Source organism: Pongo pygmaeus, chromosome 2, assembly GCF_028885625.2.
Source record: "Pongo pygmaeus isolate AG05252 chromosome 2, NHGRI_mPonPyg2-v2.0_pri, whole genome shotgun sequence".
Classification (NCBI taxonomy): Eukaryota; Metazoa; Chordata; class Mammalia; order Primates; family Hominidae; genus Pongo; species Pongo pygmaeus.
In genome coordinates this window covers 53,046,085-53,066,594 of record NC_085930.1, presented here as the reverse complement: position 1 = coordinate 53,066,594, position 20,510 = coordinate 53,046,085, and the positions used below count along the sequence as shown (strand labels likewise).

The 20,510-nt window shown below is 40.8% G+C and overlaps 1 pseudogene; it reads right to left on the bottom strand.

The window, feature by feature from the left end:
* Window positions 1-3,837: 3,837 nt before the first annotated feature.
* Window positions 3,838-5,143, bottom strand: LOC129032853 (prostate tumor-overexpressed gene 1 protein-like; annotated as a pseudogene).
* Between the last annotated feature and the right edge of the window lie 15,367 nt (window positions 5,144-20,510).

The window sequence follows — 20,510 nt, the reverse complement described above, 5'->3', positions numbered from 1 at the left end:
GGAAGGAAAGGGCTTTATTTGGCCAGGAGCATCAGCAGACTTACGTCTCAAAAAACCGAGCTCCCAATTCCTGTCCCTTTTAAGGGCTCACAACTCTAAGGGGGTCGAGTGAGAGGGTCATGATCGATTGAGCAAGCAGGGGGTACATGACTGGGGGCTGCATGCACCGGTAATCAGAAAGGAACAGAACAGGACAGGGATTTTCACGATGCTTTTCCATACAATGTCTGGAATCTATAGATAACACAAGCAGTTAAGTCAGGAGTTGATTTTTAACTACTAGGCCCAAGGCGCGTTGCTGGGCTGCCGGCCTGTGGATTTCATTTCTGCCATTCAGTTTTTAATTCTTTTTTCTTTGGAGGCAGAAATTGGGCATAAGACAATATGAGGGGTGGTCTTCTCCCTTACTATGACTCCTGCTTCTCAGGATACTCCACAACCAATCATGAGCTCCACTGAGTCAACAAAGGAAAAAACAATATATTAATATCTAAAGGAAAAAAAAGAAATAAAAGATTTTCCAACTTCAAATTCCTTACATGAATGAAAGGAGATGATCACTGTTGAGACCCAAATTAGTGGGCTAGACAATCAAATGGGGAAAATAGCTTAGAACAAGGAGGAAAGATATAAAGTATAAAAGGAAAATATGTTAGGCCCCCAAAATCACTAAGGAAAACTCAAGCTGGAAACTGCTTAGGGCAAACCTGCCTCCCATTTTATTCAAAGTCACTCCTCTGCTCACCGAGATAGATGCATATCTGACTTACCTCCTTTGGAAAGGCTAATCAGAAACTCAAAAAAATGTAACCATTTGTGTATCACCTATCTGTGACCTGGAAGCTCCCTCCCTGCTTCCTGCCTTTAGTTCAAGTTGTCCTGCCTTTCCAGACTGAACCAAAGTACTTCTTACATACACTGATTAATGTCTCATGTCTCCCCAAATGTATAAAACCAAGCTTTGCCCTGACCACCGTGGGCACATGTCGCCAGGACTTCCTGAAGCTGTGTCATGGCGCATCCTCAATCTTGGCAAAATAAACTTTCTAAATTAATTGAGACCTGTCTCAGATTTTCTGCATTCACAAAAGCAATTAAAATCATGAGAGAAAGGATATGTGACATTTTGAGGATAGATCCAAGAAGTTTAGCATATTATATTGGGAGATCCAGATGGGGAAAAAGGCACATAGAAGGAAAAGCAACATAAGAAAGGAGAAAAATTTTTGGACCAAGAAATACCTGAATCTACAGATTAAATGGATTCACCAAGTTCCAGGCTTGATTGATAAATTCACACACACACACACACCCTTAGCAATATTCTGGAAAGATTCTGGAACTCTAAGGAAAAAAAGAAATCGTTACAAACTTTTCCACTCAGAGAAAATAAATTGCCTTATTAATTATAATGCAAACAGAATCAGACCTCTTGTGCATCGGCAGCACCTAGAAGTTAGTGGAGTATCTGCAGACTTCTGAAATGCAAGGACTCCGACTCAAGAATTTCTTGACCAGCCAAAGAATCATTTAGTTGTCAGAGTGATAGGAAGAAATTATTTGTAGGTATGTAAGAAGTCAAAGACTAATGCCTACATTTTCCCACCTTAAGAAAATACTTAAGAAGTGACTCTAGCCAGATGATAGATTAACCATAAGAGAAACTACAAGATGATAAAGAAGGGAAGAAATGGTAGTGATACAGGAGCTGAAAACAAATTATTTAGGCAGTTGGTGAGGGTAATAGAGTCCTCGGTGAGGTTTCACTTTTAACAAAAAACAGCCCCAAAACCATTTCTTTTCTAACAAACAGCAGCCAGTAAAATCAAGCTGCAGACATAGATAAGCAAGCTGGAAGCTTGCGCAGGTGAATGCTGGCAGCTGTGCGAATAGGAAAAGGCTACTTGGGGGCCAGGCATGTTCAGCATGGAAGCTCCATCTTCCATTTTCTTTGTCACCATGTGTGCAGTAAAGAAACAGGGAACATGATGACAGCCAGGTAGAAAACTCATTTGCATAATAAAATATTAGGGTGCAGTGGCCAGCCTCTTCGGATGCTATACAAATGGCACACCTGGTCCAACCAATTCTCTGCACCCTACGTAAATCAGACACCACCTCCTCAAGCCCATCTGTAAAACCAGCTGCATCTTGCCATGTTCCGGGAGATCCGTTTGGAACCCCCTCCCTCTGCACAAGGGAGCTTTTCTCTTTTGCGTATTAAACTTTCACTCTTAAACTCACTCCTTGTTAGTCCATTTTCTTGATTTCCTTGGTGTGAGGCAATGAACCTGGGGTATTATCCCAGACAAACAACACTGCTTCTGTAGTGAGCAACAAAATGTCGAACAAATAAATCAATATAAAGACATATATAGACAAAATATATCTAGATAATTACAGACGGAGAATGTATAAGTGCAGATATGAAACAACGTAATAGCTAAATATATGAAGCAAAACCTGTAAGAAATAAAAGAAGAATTTGATTAAATAAAATTATATTGGAAAACTTTAATTTTTTTTCAGAATTGGATAAATTTGGTATATAGCAAATGTGGGATGGCATAGGAATTAAATAATATAATTAATAAACGATGTGGTATCTATGTGTAAGATCTAACATCCCTTGAACAACAAGAAAACATGTTTTCGTATCGATAGAATATTTACAAAAGTCAGTCATATTTGACCAAGAAGAAAACCTTAACAGACTCTAAAAACCACATTCCTTGATTTCAGCCAACAGATTGAAAACAAATAATGTAAAGATAGCAAGAAACCATACACAGAAAAAAAATTTTTAAATTATAAAATATCTATAAAGCAATGAAAAAGAGAACACTTTTTACCAAGATCCAAACGACACAGTGGAAATTACTCAGAAGAAAACGTGTACCTTAAAGTTTTCTTAAAATAATATTAAAATAATATTAGATTTCATTTCAAGAAATTAGAAAAAAAGAGCAACAAAGTCAATTTTTAAAAATTAGAAAGAGAGCCGGGCACAGTGGCTCATGCCTGTAATCCCAGCACTTCGGGAGGCCGAGGTGGGCAGATCACGAGGTCAAGAGTTTGAGGCCACCCTGGCCAACATGGTGAAACCCCGTCTCTACTAAAAAAAATACAAAAATTAGCCGGGCGTGGTGGCAGGCGCCTGTAGTCCCAGCTACTCGGGAGGCTGAGGCCGAAGAATCGCTTGATCCCGGAAGTGCAGGTTGCAGTGAGCTGAGATCGCGCAACTGCACTCCAGCCTGGGCGACAGTGAGACTCTGTCTCAAAAAAAAAAAAAAAAAAATTAGAGGATTTATAAAGACAAAAGCTAAAATTAATTTAATAGAAAACAGTAGAATGTACAAATAAATACAAAATCCTTTGCCAAAGGTGAAAAAGATCTGGTCTGATTAAGAAAAAAAACTGAGCAAAAGTAATAAAATTAAGAATTCTGTAGAAAACTACAAATGAGGAGAAATTAAAAGTATAATAAGAGAAACCCATAGCAACAAACTGGAATCCTAAAGAAAATAGCTGATTTCCTAGTAAAAATACAAATTACCAAAATTGACTCTGAAATAAGGATAGTATAAATAGAACAAGTAGCACAGAAAAGTTTGGAATTGTCCTTAAAAGTCTTGCATTGGGAAAGATCCCACGATTACATGGGTTCACAGCTGAGTGTTAGTTGACTTTTTACTGAATTCTTTTTTTTTTTTTGGTTTTTAAAAGGCTTTATTGGGGAAACGTACAGGGGTGAGGACCGTCCTTGGAGGCCTCAGGACGCCATCCTCCATGTTGCTGGGCAATCGAAGTCCCCAGGGGCCCCTGCTCAGAAGCGTGTCACCAGTCTCTGTGGGGGCCTCGTCTGTGACTCCTGGAGGGGCCCAGCCCGGGGTAGCCACTACCCTCCATTCCTTGCTGCTGCTGCTCCTGCTCCAGGTTCCGCTGCAGGACCTGCTGCTAGTTGGCAATGACTCGCCGTATGCCGTTGAGGAAGTTGCCTTGGTCACGGAGGATGAGGCCGATGAAGATTTTCTTCTCAGAGGAGTATAGGAGCATAAGCACACGGATCTCGCACAACGCTTTGTAGGAAAAATGCACTCAGCCGGCGAAGCCATTGTCCATGATCTGGCACAGGCTCTTCAGCGTCTCCAGGTCCTTGGTGAAGTGGAACTGCACCAGGCGCGAGTTCCGCAACAGCAGCACAGGGTGGTCAGCAGCTGCTGCGGGATGAGCTGCATGTACAGCTTCCTCGGCCACTGCTCGGTCCTCAGGATCTCCCCCTGGTTCACGTAGACATGGGACGGCAGCCACCTCTTGGACCGACTTTTGGGCTCAGGCCTGGGTTCCTGCCACTCCATGACGCCGCTCCACGCCAGGAACTTGTTGACGATCTGGACTGGGCCTGAGTTGACACCACCAGGTCCCACTGCTTGCTTGCGGGTAGTGATGACCTGCCGAATGGCGCTAACGAAACCGCTCTGGTCGTAGGGGATGAAGCCCATGAAGATCTTCCTCTTGGAAGAGTACAGGAGCATGAGCACGCACATCTCGCAGCGGGAGATGTGGGGGAACAGCATGCAGCCCGCGAAGCCGTTGCCCATGATGCGGCAGAGCCCACTGAGCAAGCCGCAGTCTCTGTTGGTGAAGTGGAACTGTGCCAGCTGGGAGTTGCGGAACAGGGGTCCCAGCGTGCTCATTAGCTGCTGCGGGATCAGCTGCATGATCAGCTTCTGCTGCCACTGGTTGGGCTCCAGGTTCTCGCCTTGGTTCACGGAGGCTTGGCAAGGCAGGGTCCGCCTCAACTTTACAGTGGAGTCACAGTAGGGTCTGCGCTTCTCCTGTCACTCGAGGACGCCGCTCCAGGCCAGCAGCTTGTTGCTGAGCCGGTGCTCGCTCACGGCCAGGCCCCCGAGGGTGAGCCCAGGTGAGGAGGGACCGATGGGACCCAGCGCCCCGAAGACCCGAGCACCTTCCATGGGAGGAGCCGAGCAGGCCTGGATCTGCAGAGGCTGCGGGCCTTGGGGGCTGGCGGGCCAGGAGCGCGAGCCGAAAGCGCGCACTATGAGGGGCGCGCGGGGCGGCCGTGACCCCCGAGGGGGCCCCCGGCGCCGGAGCGGTACGGGGCCCGGCGCGGACTGACCATGGCGGGCGCGGGCCTAGCGGGCAGGGAGCTGCTACGGGCCACAAGGGGGGCTGCGGGCTCCATCGACTGAGGGGCGAGGCTCGCGGCTTCGGGGAAGACTGGCTAAGCCGTACCAAGCACGGGGGACGCGCCGCCGGAGAGAGGTAGCCGCGGCCGAACCACTGCAACTTTTACTGAATTATAATGTTATTTTAAATGGTCAAAGCCTAGAAAAGAAAAAGGGACTTTCCTCGATTCATTTCATAGTTTAATATTAATATAGTTAACAGTTCATCTAATCTGCCAATGATTATAAAATTCACGTTATGTACCATTACACTTCTTAGCACTTAGAATTTTTATTTTAAGTTTACTGAAAGCACTGCTTTGGGCTTTTTTTTTTTTTTTTTTTTTTTTTCTGAGACAGAGTCTTGCTCAGTAGCCTAGGCTACTGAGCCTAGGCTGGAGTGCAGTGGCGAGATCTCGGCTCACTGCAAACTCCGCCTCCCGGGTTCATGCCGTTCTCCTGCCTCAGTCTCCCAAGTAGCTGGGACTACAGGCGCCCGCCAGCACGCCCAGCTAATTTTTTTGTATTTTTAGTAGAGATGGGGTTTCACTATGTTAGCCAGGATGGTCTCGATCTCCTGACCTCATGATCCGCCCACTTGGGATTACAGGCATGAGCCACCGCGCCGGGCCTGCTTTGGGCTTATTTTAAGAGATTTTTGAACATCTATCATTCTTCAGCTTTTTTTTTTTTGAGACAGAGTCTCACTCCCCTCATCCAGGCTGGAGTGCAGTGGCACGTTCTCGGCTCACTGCAACCTCTGCCTCCTGGTTCAAGCAATTATCTTGCCTCAGCTGGGATTACAGGCATGTGCCACCACGTCTGGCTAATTTTTTTTTTTTTTTTTTTTTTTTTAAGTAGAGATGGGGTTTCATCATGTTGGCCAGGCTGGTCTCGAACTCCTGGCCTCAGGTGATGCGCCCACCTTGGCCTCCCAAAGTGCTGGGATTACAGGCCTGAGCCACCGCGCCTGGCCTCATTCTGCATTTATAAAAAAGGAAGTAGCTTCATGCTCAGAGTTTTGCTCTTTTGGATCACTTTCCAAGTCAAAGCTGCTGATGTCAGCATTTCTCTATGTAATACTCTCCTCTGTACCAAAAAGAAAGAGTAATAAGACCTTTTCCAAAAGAAGTGTCCATTATTGTCTCTGTCATTTTTTCCAAACTTCTGACGTTCCGTTGGCAAGTTTTGATGCCGTAGCTTTCTTGTTCTTGCCAGCAGGTGTCAATGGAAGGTTTCAGGCAAGTTCACACAGGCACAGGCACAGGTAATAACTGTCATGACAGCCCTGACCAACAGCAATCATCAGCCTTATTCTGATTTCAGAGATGTTAAAATGTGAAAAAATATGCATCATGGAATCAATGAAATGTAGTAGTACACAACCAGAAAATTTTTAACCTCACACATGGAATACAGGCACAATCATCCTAGATATTAGCAACTGGAACCCTGCAATGTAACCAAAGAACAATGACCAAATACCCAGACCTTTATTTTGAGAAGCAGTTGGGCAGTTAACAGGAAGTGAAATGGAGTGAAGATAATGAAGTCATGCCCAGAACATTATTGCTGGTGGTGTCACTTTTTTTTTTTTTAAGAAAAGCAGTATTTGCCTGGAGACCCAAGTTATGATCCTGGCTTAGTCATGTACCATCCTTGTGACTTGGACCAAAAGAAGACATTCCTTGGTCCTGTGTCTTCAAGTAAAAGGAGAGCCTCCCTAAGGTTCTTTTCAGCTCTGATATTCAAGGAGTCCATGAGTCCAGCACAGTTTCTCATCTACCAAGAATCCAGCTCAGGTTTTATATAGGATCTGTACAAGTCAAACCTTGGTTACTCAGGTAGAAAACTGGTCACACTGCCCAATAAATCCTCCTCCTCTCTAATTTCACCCAGTGCAGAGTCTAATCAACAGCTCGAATAGAAATAAAATATTACCAGGTTCCCCTCCCCAACTTATTTCAGACAAATAAGCATGTCCTGGCTCCTTTCTGAACCCAAGCCTAGGTAGGCCTCCTACGCAAATCGCCTTCAGGCAGCGTCAACAGGCAGAGCCTTGAGCCTGTTTCTACTGCCACCCTGCAGCTTCTCACGCACTCAGACACTCTCTTCCCGTGACTTCTTAATTCCCCTCTTGATATTTCTTTTATTTAAAATAAATTTACATATATTGTTTACTAAAAAAATTAAATGGAAAAATATACATAACCTCAAATTTACCAATTTAACCATTTTTAAGTGTCCAGTTCAGTGGCATTAAGCACATTCACATTGGTGTGCAACCTATTTACTTTTTCCATTAAAAAAATTATATGCCCTTGCTAGCAAATGCGAATATCTTCTAAAGGTAAAAAATGAAAACTGAAGGTCTCCCAGTCATTCTTCCCTAAGGAAATTACTCAAGTTTCTTGTGGATCCTTCTAGCAATTAATATACATGTGTGTACTGTCTCGTATTTGTACAGGCAGTTTTTATTTTTAAAAATTTATACACATTGTGTTGCCCCTTGCTTTTTATATTTAATAAAATATTTCGGAGCTGTTTCTATGTTAACACACACGGCTCTATCTCATTCTTTTCATTGTTTTTAAATGCGGGATTATGAGATAATTTAACAGGTATCCTATGATGTTACGTTGTTTCCAGTTTTTCTGTAGCTATTTTTTTTGTTACATTTGATTTTGCTATTACAAATACCATCCTTGAAAATATAATTTGTCATACATTATCTATTATATCTGTAGTCTCAATTCTTAACTGTGGAATTGCAAGAATAAATGAGATACGCATTTGTGTCCTTTTGCTATAATACAACTGTAATTGTAAGTAGAGTGCTTTCCTGAATTCTTTGTAGCCAGCTGGTCAGAGGTGAGGGTGACCTGGGGAAGTTGAACTTGCAGATACTGCCTGAAGTGAGGGCAGTTTGGCCTAACTCTGGTAGTTGGTGTTAGAACTCATAGGGAAGGAGAATCTCTAGGCAGAAGTCAGGACTGTGAGTTCCAGTCACCCCTACCTTTGGGGAGCGTCTAGTTCTATGACACAAAGGGTTAAGAAAATTAACTTCCATTCGTGCTCATTACTAAAGAGTTGAGCAACTCTGTGAATTAGCAAATGGACTGTCCATCTGGAATGTTCTTTTATATGTCTGTTCTAAAGACTTGGTCTGATAGGCTACTTCTACAGCCCAAGGGAAGATAATAGTTTCATCAAGGGCTGTAAGTTATTCAATATTTTGTCCCTCTTTGAGAACCTACAAGAGTGCTTTCCTATGATAGATAATTAAAATAATAATAGTAGTAGTAGTAGCAGTAATAATTATTTTATTTTATTTTATTTTTCTTAGAGATGATGTCTCGCTTTGTCACCTAGCTTGGAGTGCAGTGGTGCGATCTCGGCTCTCTGCAGCTATGACCCCCCAGGCTCAAGTTATCCTCCTGCCTCAGCCCCCCAAGTAGCTGGGACTACAGGCATGCACCACCACACCCAGCTCTTTTTTGTTTTTTGTTTTTTGTAGAGATGGGGTTTTGCCATGTTGCCCAGGGTGGTCTCAAACTCCTGTGCTCAGGCAATCTGCCCTCCTTGGCCTCCCAAAGTGTTGAGATTACAAGCGTGAGCCACCACGCCTGGCCTGTAATAATAATTTAATAGAACTCAGGAAGGTCCACATATGGTCAAAGGCCTTGAGAATCACTTATCTTATGCGTTAAAAAAGAAAAGGTCAAGCCAAAACAATAAAGATGGAAAGGAAATGTGATGACAGTTTATGAAATCATGAAAAGTGTAACTGAGGCAACCCAGAGAATGCTTAAATTCCCAAGTATTTAAATATTGAAGCAAGAAAATTTAACGCAAGCGTATACACAGTGGCTAACAGACTGTGAAATAGTGCAAACTGCAAATATCAAAAGGGTTTAAAGGTAACTCAAGAAATACAAACTAAAATAGATAATTTATTAACGAAAAATAAAGATTCAGGAAATTTATGATAACTTTCTGAGGTCATGGAGCAGAATCAAGCATTTGTACAATATGTGCTTAGGACTCACTCCAGAAGTAGAGGCCTCAGAGGAGATAAATGGCAATGACTCAGTCTCATCCCCTAAAAGGAGGAGACCCAATTACATCAGACTTGGCTCAGCCTGCTTAGGATTCGCTGAGGCTCATTCAGTTGCCCAGTCATGTTGGAACTCTTCGACCTGCCCTCAGTTGTCAGTTTACGCACCCCAAAAGAAATCATTTTAGTCTTTTCTCTGGGGTCCCTGACACATTTCCATTTCTACTGGCACCGTTGTGTACTCTGGTAGGGAGGGATACCGAATAAGTCTTGGCAATTTGTTACTATTTATTAAGGAGTCCAGCTCCAGGTCAAAATCCTGTGTGTGATCTTTCAGGCCTGATCATAAGCAATTACTGGGCTTTGCCTGGCAGGCCTGATTGAGGAGAAGCTGCCTCCCCATATCACACTTGCACTGTCAGTGCGTTGTAGTTTTCTGAAGGGAGTTGCAGTCAAGAACTCAGCCCTTCTTCTCCCTACCCCAACCAGCCCTGCATATTCACAATCCTGGCCCTGGTGCCTTCATTCACTGGCCTCCTTACTGGGGGCCTTGCTGAGGCACTTTTTTCCACTTTGACTCAGTACCTTTCTACTCCTAGACCTTCCCACTCTCTCTCTCCCCCTGTCTCTCAGGTCTATAAAGAGGCAGGAGCCTTTTGTTCTGGGCTCTTTAACAGAGAGATGATTCCCTCCATGTGTACAGCACTCACCTGAAAAGTTTTCAAAGTACGTACATTAACAACCTAAATGCTCAGCAATAAGGATTGTGCAAATAAATTTTGGTACATTTAAAAGATATAAGACTATGCAGATATTTTAAATGATAATGACATAAAAAGATTGATTACAGGCAGTTTAAAGCAACATGTGCTCTGTATTTGCAGTCATGTAAAAAAAAGTACGCCAACAGTATAGTTATGAATGATCACCTCCACAATATTACCAGTGGTTACCTCTGGGTGGTAAAGTAATGCACATTTCATTTTTTTGCCTATCTATATTTTCTAATCTAGGATTACCCAACCATGTATTATTTCTGTAATAAGAAAAAAACTGATAAAAGTTATTATTTTTAATATACATACTCCTTGAAGGGGCAATTTTATATCTAGGAATTCATCTTAAGGAAAAAATCGTAAGCATGCATGCAAGATTTAGCTATAGTAATGTTTATTGCAAGGTTGTTTCTAATAGTGAAAATTTTAGAAATAACTCAATTTCTAGTGTTAGGGGATTGGGAAAATAAATTTTAATATATTCATAGATTATAAAACTAGGTAGCTAAATTAAATATTTAATGATCTTGAAAATGTTCATAATATCTTAATAGGTTAAACAAACAGGTTACACAACACTGTATTTTCATACTCTTTGACCCAGCAAATTCCACTTCTACGAAATACTAACACAAAAAATCAAGTGACACAATCTTGATTGTGTCATTTCAGTGAAAAAAAATAGAAGCTACACAAATTTTATCAATGGAGAATGCCAAAACAAACAATGGTAGATTCCTATAGTGGACTACTAACAGCTGTTGGAAAGAATGAAATAGATCTCTATGAGTGAACATGGAAAATGTTTTGATATAGTCTTAAGTGAAGATATATAGAAGGATTCTGAAGTACATTCTATCCTAAATTTTACATTTCTATACCATTTTAATAGCTATTCACAAGAATCTATACCTTTTAAAATCAGGAAAAAATGTTAAATATATGTAGTATGATGTATGTATGTGTGTGTGTTTATAATATGCCTAGCTCTGAAAGAATATTTACCAAAATGTTGACAGTGGTTATTTCTGGGTGGTGGGATTAGAGCTGATTTTTGTTTTATTATTTTTGTTAATTCTATATCCTTTGAGATTTTTGCAATACATATATTACTTTTATAACAAGAAAACTTAAAACTGCTATAAATGGAAAAACTTTAAAATTTCTAAACCTATAGGCTTGTTCAGAGCTCCTGGGTTTCCACAGCTTCTCACAGGCAGAGGCAGCTTAGTTAAAAGCAAAACAGACAAAAAAGCCCAGTCACAAAACACCACGTATTTTATGATTCCATTCATATGAACAGGGAAATCTATAGAGATAGAAAGTAGATTAGAGATTGCTTAGGGCTGAGAGTCTGAGGTGGGAGCTTGATGGGTGGGGGGCAAGATGGGGACTAGAAGTTGATAGCTAAATGGTGTGGGATTTCTTATTTTTCCTTTTAAAAACTTATTTCCTTTACGCCTGTAATCCCAGTACTTTGGGAGGCCGACGCAGGCGGATCACCTGAGGTCAGGAGTTCGAGACCAGCCTGGCCAACATGGTGAAACCCAGTCTCTACTAAAAACACAAAAATTAGGCTGGGCACCTGTAATCTTAGCTCTTTGGGAGGCCAAGGCGGGCAGATTACCTGAGGTCAGAGGTTCAAGACCAGCCTGACCAACATGGCGAAACCCTGTCTCTACTAAAAATACAAAAATTAGCCGGGCATGGCAACGCATGCCTGTAATCCTAGCTACAAGGGAGGCTGAGATAGGAGAATTGCTTGAACATGGGAGCCGAAGGTTGCAGTGAGCCGAGATTGCACCATTGCACCCTAGCCCAGGCGACAGTGCGAGACTCCGTCTCAAAAAACAAACGAAGAAACAAAAATTAGCTGGACACAGTTCCAGCTACTCAGGAGGCTGAGGCTGAGGCAGGAGAATTGCTTGAACCCGGGAGCTGGAGGTTGCATTGAGCCGAGATTGCGCCACTGCTCTCCAGCCTGGGCGACAGAGCGAGACTCCATCTCAAAAAAAACAAAAAACAAACAAATAAAAAACTTATTTCCTTTTATGCTTTATGCCATTTTATATTGGCAAATATATGCTTCAGTGGTCTAAGAGAATTTTAGATTTCAAGAAAGCTCCACAGCATCAGAGCCATGCTGCTTTATTATTCCTGTTTTCTAGATGAGGAAACAGAGGTTAGAAAGAAGTAGAGTAGAGGGTGTTGGTGGCATGGCTCACAAGTGGAGGCAAGAAGCTTGTCTGCCTCAGCAGTATGTGCCCATTCTATACTGCTGCTGTGACCGTTCAGTGTAAGCCCATGGAGATGGGCTACAAACAATCTTTCCAAAGGCCTCTTTATAATGTCTTGTTTTTTGGTAAATTTTGGTAAATATATATATTACCATTTTGACCATTTTTAAGTCTACAGTTCTGTGGCATTAAGTACATTCACATTGTTATGCAACCATCACCATCATCCACTGAGAAAATAACTAACTATGTATATTAAGACAAGCAGGGTTGATCTGGTGATTTTAGTGGCTGAAATTAAATTCAATCCTTTTAAGACACTGGCATCCTAAAATTCAAGATTCAAATTCCTGGGACAGGAAGTCTATTTGTTTTAGTGTGGGTTGTGCCCACTATTGTGGTCAGGAGACTGGGGTTTCAAGATTGGCAGACCACTAGAATTGCTTGGGAGTGACAGTGGGAGGCAGACATTTTCCAAAGGAGTGAATTTGGGGCAGAAAAAAAATACATGATGACCACTAAATGTGGTTACCATTTAGTGGTCATCATGTATTTGTTAACTAGAATTTTGTTTAATCAAAATGGTTTATATAATATGATCATGCCAGATAATAATATACAAAAAATTTGTACTATATTATAAACACAACTATGTTTGTGGATGGGGCAATGTGAACTAATATTAACTAAGCATGGAATTAGGGCATCAGATGGTGTGTCATATTCTAGAATAAGTTGTGAAATACTGAAATAGAAGATTGGTTTCCCTAGGAAGTTTGAAACTGCAAAGTCTATTTTCATTTCCTAAGTGCTATATTTATTCTAGTTACAAAATAAATGTTACATGAGCTTCATGTCAACCTATAAAAGTTGTAATGGCTTAAAAAATTACAAGTGTAGTTAAAAGATAAATGATAGATTGGGGAAAGTGCTTCCATACATAACAACATATTAAAGAGTTACTATCTATAATATGCAAAAAATTCCTGCAGGTTGAAAAGAAAAAGACCAGTAGCTCAAAAGAAAAATGAGCTAAGTATACGAATAAGCAATTTACAGAACAAAAAGTCCTTAGGGGGAAAAAGACAAAACATGAGCAACTTCAGTAGTAGTCAATGAATTACAAATTAAAGGTACAACAAACTATCACTATTCACTTATCAGAATGGCTAAAATTATGCAGAGCACATTGTTACAGCCTTTTATTAATTAATTAATTTATTTATGTATTTATTTTTATTTTATATATATATTTTTTGAGATGGACTCTCGCTTTGTTGTCCAGGCTGGAGTGCAGTGGCACAATCTTGGTTCACTGCAACCTCTGCCTCCCGAGTTCAAGTGATTCTCTTGGCTCAGCCTCCTGAGCAGCTGAGATTACAGGTGCCTGCCACCACACCCGGGTAATTTTTTTAAATTTTTAGTAGAGACGGGGTTTCACCATGTAGGACAGGTTGGTCTTGAACTCCAGACCTCAGATGATCAACCCGCCTCGGCCTTCCAAAGTGTTGGGATTACAGGCAGGAGCCACTGTGCCTGGCATGTTACAGCCTTTTAGATGACAATCTATTAACATTTTAAGTAGTCCAGTCTCATATCTGGTCATCAATCCCTCAGAAATTAAAGTACCAGGGAATCTGGATATACATGTAAGAATGATTATTGAAACATTGATGGCAATAGCTATTTTTTTAAAAAAAGAAGTTGAATGTCATAGCTAGGGGATCTCTTGAATAAATTTTGGTACATCCATAGCATGGAACATTGCACAAGGTTTAAAATAAAAGAATGAATTAGAACTTATACCAGTTGAATTGGAAGAATTGTTATGACTTTTTAAATTAGAAAGGCAAGAAGCAGAGAAGTGTATATACCATGATAATCCATTTTGTAAAATAAACAAGAAAAACTGATATAGATATGTTAGCATGGAAAAATTAAGAAAAGCTATACATTGCTTAACCTGTTAAATAGCTGGGAGTAGGGGAAAGCAGTGAGGGGGAGAGTCAGTTAAGAAAAGACTAGAAAAGAGGGTGTCTAAAAGAAAACCAAACACGCACAAAATGATTCCATTTGTGCATATATGCATGGACGTGTGCATAAAGAGATGCATGAAAATATGATTACTGAAACATTACCCGTGATTAATGCAGGAGGTGGAGGTTTATTTCCTTTCTTATATGTTTATGTGTTTGAATTTTTACAATAAGTACATGGTTTATATACAATCAAAGCATGTTATTTATTTATTTTATTTTGTTGTTGTTTTGTTTTTTGAGGTGGAGTCTCGCTATTTCGCCAGGCTGGAGTGCAGTGGTACAATCTCGGCTCACTGCAACCTCCACCTCCCAGGTTCAATCAATCCTCCTGCCTCAGCCTCCTGAGTAGCTGGGACTACAGGTGTGCACCACCACGCCCAGCTAATTTTTGTATTTTTAGTAAAAACAGGGTTTCACCGTGTTGGCCAGAATGGTCTTGATCTCTTGACCTCGTGATCTGCCCGCCTCGGCCTCCCAAAGTGCTGGGATTACAGGCCTGCGCCACTGCGCCCAGCTGGATGTTATTTATTTTTAAAGGTATGTGTGGCCAATTGCCTTGGGGGTTGACGATGAAACAGACACACACCCTGCCTTGCAGACCCTGTGGGGAGATAGAAGGACACAGCCAGCTGTAACATATATCTGTAGTTAGTGAGGGCTAGAACTGAGGTGCAGTGCTGGGAAGGAAACATGAATTGATACCACAGATCTGACTGCAAAGATCTGGAAGAACATCATTATAGGAGAAGGTACTGGAGCTGGATCTTGGAGGCTCTGGAGCAATTCAACGGGTAAAGATGGAAATAAAGAGAAATCCAGGACAGGGTGAGCAAAATCATCAGAGGCGTTAAAAACACAGGGTGTATACAAAGATTGGGAATTGGCCCAGCTTGGTACAAGTGGAACACAGGTGTTGAGTGGACAGAAGATTGGAAAGGTAAGCTGATTCCCAATTGTGAAAGGTTTTCTTTTTTTTTTTTTTTAAGTTTTAAGTTATTTTTTGAATTTTTATTTTAGTTTTGGGGGTACATGTGAAGGTTTGTTACATAGATAAACATGTCATGGGGATCCGTTGCACATCACCCAGGTATTAAGCTCAGTATCCAATAGTTATCTTTTCTGCTCCTCTCCCTCCTACCATCCGCCCTGTTGAAGTAAACTCCAGTGTTTGTTGTTTCCTTCTTTGTGTTCATAAATTCTTATCATTTAGCCCCCACTTATAAGTGAGAACATGTGCTATTTGGTTTTCTGTTTCTGTGTTAGTTTGCTAAGGATGATAGAACCCAGCTCCATCACGTTCCTGCAAAAGACATGATCTCCTTCTTTCTTACGGCTGCATAAGATTCCATAGTGTATATGTACTACATTTTCTTTTTCCAGTCTGTCATTGGTGGACACTTAGGTTCATTCTATGTCTTTGCTATTGTGAATAGTGCTGCAATGAACATTCGCATACATGTGTCTTTACGGTAGAATGCGTTATATTCCTCTGGGTATATATCCAGTAATGGGATTGCTGGGTTGAATGGTAGTCCTGCTTTTAGCTCTTTGAGGAATCTCCATACTCCTTTCCACAATGATTGAACTAATTTACATTCCCACCAATAGTGTAAAGTGTTCCTATTTCTCCATAGCCTCACCAGCATCTTTTTCTTGACTTTTCAATAATCATGTAAGATGGTATCTCATCGCGGTTTTGATTTGCATTTCTCTAATGATCAGTGATGTTGATCTTTTTTTCACATATTTTGGCCACGTAAATGTCTTCTTTTGAGAAGTGTCTGTTCATGTCCTTTGCCCACTTTTTAATAGAGTTGCTTGTATTTTTCTTGTAAGTTTGTTTAAGTTCCATGAAGATGCTGGATATTAGACCTTTGTCAGATGGATAGATTGCAAAAACGTTCTCCCAGTCTGTAGGTTGTTCACTCTGATTATAGTTTCTTTTACTGTGAAGAAGCTCTTAAGTTTAATGAGATACCATGTCAATTTTTGCTTTTGTTGCAGTTGCTTTGGTGTCTTTGCCATGGTATCTTTATCCATCCCTAGGTCCAGGATGATCCCTAGGTTTTCTTCCAGGACTTTTATAGTTTTGGGCTTTACATTTAAGTCTTTAATCCATCTTTTTAAAATTATTATTATACTTTAAGCTCTAGGGTACATGTGCACAACGTGCAGGTTTGTTACATATGTATACATGTGCCATGTTGGTTTGCGGCACCCATTAACTTGTCATTTAATCCATCTTGAGTTGATTTTTGTATATGGTTTAAGGAAGGGGTCCAGCTTCAATCTTCTACATATGGCTAGTCAGTTATCCCAGCACCATTTATTAAATAGGGAGTCTTTTCCCCATTGTGGTTTTTGTCAGCTTTGTAAAAGATCAGATGGTCAGCTTTATTTCTGGGTTCTCTTTTCTGTCCATTGGTCTATGTGGCCGTTTTTGTAACAGTACCATGCTGTTTCGGTCACTGTAGCCTTGCAGTATAGTTTGAAGTTGGGTAGTATGATTTCTCCAGCTTTGCTCTTTTTGCTTAGGATTGCCTTGGCTATTTGGGCTCTTTTTTGGTTCCATATAAGTTTTAAAATAAATTTTTCTAGTTATATGAAGAATGTTCTTGGTAGTTTAATAGGGATAGCATTGAATCTATAAGTTGCTTTGGGCATTATAGCCATTTTAATGATACTGATTCTCCCTATGCCTGAGCATGGAATGTTTTTCTATTTGTTCATGTCACCTCTGATTTCTTTGAGCAGTGTTTTATAATTCTCATTGTAGAGATCTTTCACCTCTCTGGTTAGCCATATTCCTAGGTATTTTATTTTTGTGTGTGCGGCAATTGTGAGTGGAACTACCTTTCTGATTTGGTTCTCAGTTTGGTTGTTGATGGTGTATAGGAGTGCTAGTAATTTTTGTACGTTGATTTTACATCCTGCAACTTTTCTGAAGCTGTTTATCAGCTGAAGGAGCTGTTGGGCCAAGACTATGGGGTTTTCTAGATATAGAATCATGTCATCTGCAGATAGTTTGACTTCCTCTCTTCCTATTTGGAAGCCCTTTATTTCTTTTTCTTGCCTGGTTGCTCTTGGCTAGGACTTCCAATATTATGTTGAACAGGAGTGGTGAGAGAGGGCATCCTTATTTTATGCCGCTTTTCAAAGGAAATGCTTCCAGCTTTTGCCCTTCAGTATGATGTTGGCTGTGGGTTTGTCATTGATGACTCCATTTTGAGGTATGTTCCTTCAATACCTAATTTGTTGAGAGTTTTTAACACAAAGGGATGTTGAACTTTATTGAAAGCTTTTTCTGCATCTATTGAGATGATCATGTGGTTTTTGTCTTTAGTTCTGTTTATGAGATGAATCACATTTACAGATTTTCTTGTGTTGAACCAACCTTGCATCCTGGGGATGAAGCATATTTGGTCATGGTGGATTAGCTTCTTGATGTGCTGCTGGATTCAGTTTGCCAGTATTGTATTGAGGATTTTTGCATTAATGTTCATCAGGGATATCGGCCTCAAGTTTTCTTTTTTTGTTGTATCTCTGACAGATTTTGGTAGCAAGATGATGCCAGCCTCATAGAATGAGTTGGGGAGAAGCCCTTCCTCCTCACTTTTTTGGGATAGTTTCTGTAGGAATGGTTTCAAACTCTTTACCTCAAATGATCCACCTTTCCCGGCCTCCTAAAGTGCTGGGATTACAGGCATGAGCCACCGAGCTCTGCCTGATTTTTGTTATTTCTTGTTTTCTGCTAGCTTTGGGGCTGATTTGTTCTTGCTTCTCTAATTCTTTCTGTCGTGAATTTAAGTTGTTAATTTGGTATCTTTCTAACTTTTTGATGTGGGTGCTATGAATTTCCCTCTTAATACTGCCTTAGCTGTGTCCCAGAGGTTCTGGTATGTTGTATCTTTGTTTTCATTATTTTCAAAAAACTTCTTGATTTCTGCCTTAATTTAATTATTTACTCAAAAGTCATTCAGGAGCATGTTGTTTAATTTTTATGGGATTGTATGGTTTTTAGCAGTTTTCATTGTGTTGACTTCTATTTTATTTTTCTTTGAGATGGAGTCTTGCTCTGTCACCCAGGCTGGAGTGCAGTGGTGCAATCTCGGCTCACTGCAACCTCTGCCTCCTGGGTTCAAGCAATTTTCCTGCCTCAGCCTCCTAAGTAGCTGGGATTACAGGGGTGTGCCACCACGCCTGGCTAATTTTTGTATTTTTAGTAGAGATGAGGTTTCACTATGTTGATCAGGCTGGTCTCAATCTCCTGACCTCATGATCTGCCCACTTTGGCCTCCCGAAGTGCTGGGATTACAGGCATGAGTCACCACACCCAACCGACTTCTATTTTTATTGTGCTGTGAACCTAGAGTGTGTATGATATGATTTCAGTTCTTTTACATATGTTGAGGATGTTTTATGTCCAATTATGTGGTCAATTTGAGAGTATGTGCCATGTGGCAATGAGAAGAATGTATGTTCTGTTGTTCTGGGGTGGAGACTTCTGTAGAGATCTATCAGATCCATTTGGTCCAATGCTGAGTTTAGGTCCTGAATATCTTCGTTAATTTTCTGCCTCAATGATCTGTCTAATACTGTCGGTGGAGTGTTGAAGTCTCCCACTATTACCGTGTGACAGTGTATCTCTTTGTAGGTCTTTAAGAACTTGCTTTATGAATCTGGGTGCTCCTGTGTTGGGTGCATATATATTTAGGATAGTTAGGTTTTCTTGTTAAATTGAACCCTTTACCATTATGGAATGCTCTTCCTTGTCTTTTTAAATCTCTGTTGGTTTGAAATTGTTTTGTCTGAAATTAGGATTACAACCCCTGCTGATTTCTGTTTTCCATTTGTTTGGTAGATTTTTCTCCATCTGTTTATTATGAGCCCATGAGTGTCATTACATATGAGATGGATCTCTTGAAGACAGCAGACCATTGGGTTTTACTTTCTTATCCAGCTTGCCACTCTGTGCATTTTTAAGTGGGGCATTTAAGTTTATATTCAAGGTTAGTATTGATATGTGTGGATTTGATCCTGTCATTGTGCTGTTAGCTGGTTACTATGTTGGCTTGTGTGTGTGGCTGCTTTACAGTGACCCTGGTCTGTGTAAGTGTGTTTTTGTATAAGCTGGTAGTGGTTTTTCCTTTCTATATTTAGTGCTCCTTTCAAGATCTCTTGTAAGGCAGGTCTAGTGGTAATGAAGTCCCTCAACATTTGCTTATCTAAAAAGGATCTTATTTCTCCTTCACTTAGGAAGCTTAGTTTGGCTGGATATGAAATTCTTGGTGGAAGTTTTTTCTTTAAGGATGTTAAATATCCCAGCCTGGCAAACATGGTGAAACCCCATCTCTACTAAAAATACAAAAATTAGCTGGGCATGGTGGCAGGTGTCTGTAATCCCAGCTATTTGGGAGGCTGAGGCAGGCACATCACTTGAATCTGGGAGGCGGAGGTTTCAATGAGCTGGGATTGCACCACTGCACTCCAGCCTGGGCGACACAGTGATACTCCATCTCAAAAAAAAAAAAAAAATTGTTGAATATAGACCCCCCCAATTTCTTCTGGCTTATAGGGCTTCAGCTGAGAGGCCCACTGTTAGCCTGAGTGGGAACCCTTTGTAGATAAACTGCCCTTTCTCTCTAGCTGCCTTTAACATTCTTTCTTTCATTTCAACGTTGGAAAATCTGATGATTATGTGTCTTGAGGATGTTCTTCTTGTGTAGAATCTTGCAGAAGTTCTCTGTATTTCCTGAATTTAACTGTTGGCCTCTCTAGCAAAGGTTGGGCAAGTTTTCATGGACGATATCTTGAAACATATTTTCCAAGTTGTTTGCTTTCTCCCTCTCCCTTTCAAGCAGGCCAATGATTCATAGATCTGGACTCTACATAATCCCATACTTCTCAGAGGTTTTGTTCATTCCTTTTTATTCTTTTTTTCTTGATTTTTGTCTGACTGTCTTATTTCAGAGAACCAGTCTTCAAGTTCTGAGATTCTTTCCTCAGCTTGGTTTACTCTGCTGTTAATATTTGTAATTGCATTGTGAAATTCTTTGTTGTTGTTGTTTTTGTTTTGTTTTGTTTTGAGATGGAGTCCTACTCTGTCACCCAGGCTGGAGTGCAATGGTGCAATATTGACTCACTGCAACCTCCACCTCCTGGATTCAAGCGATTCTCCTGCCTCAACCTCCCATGCAGCTGGGATTACAGGT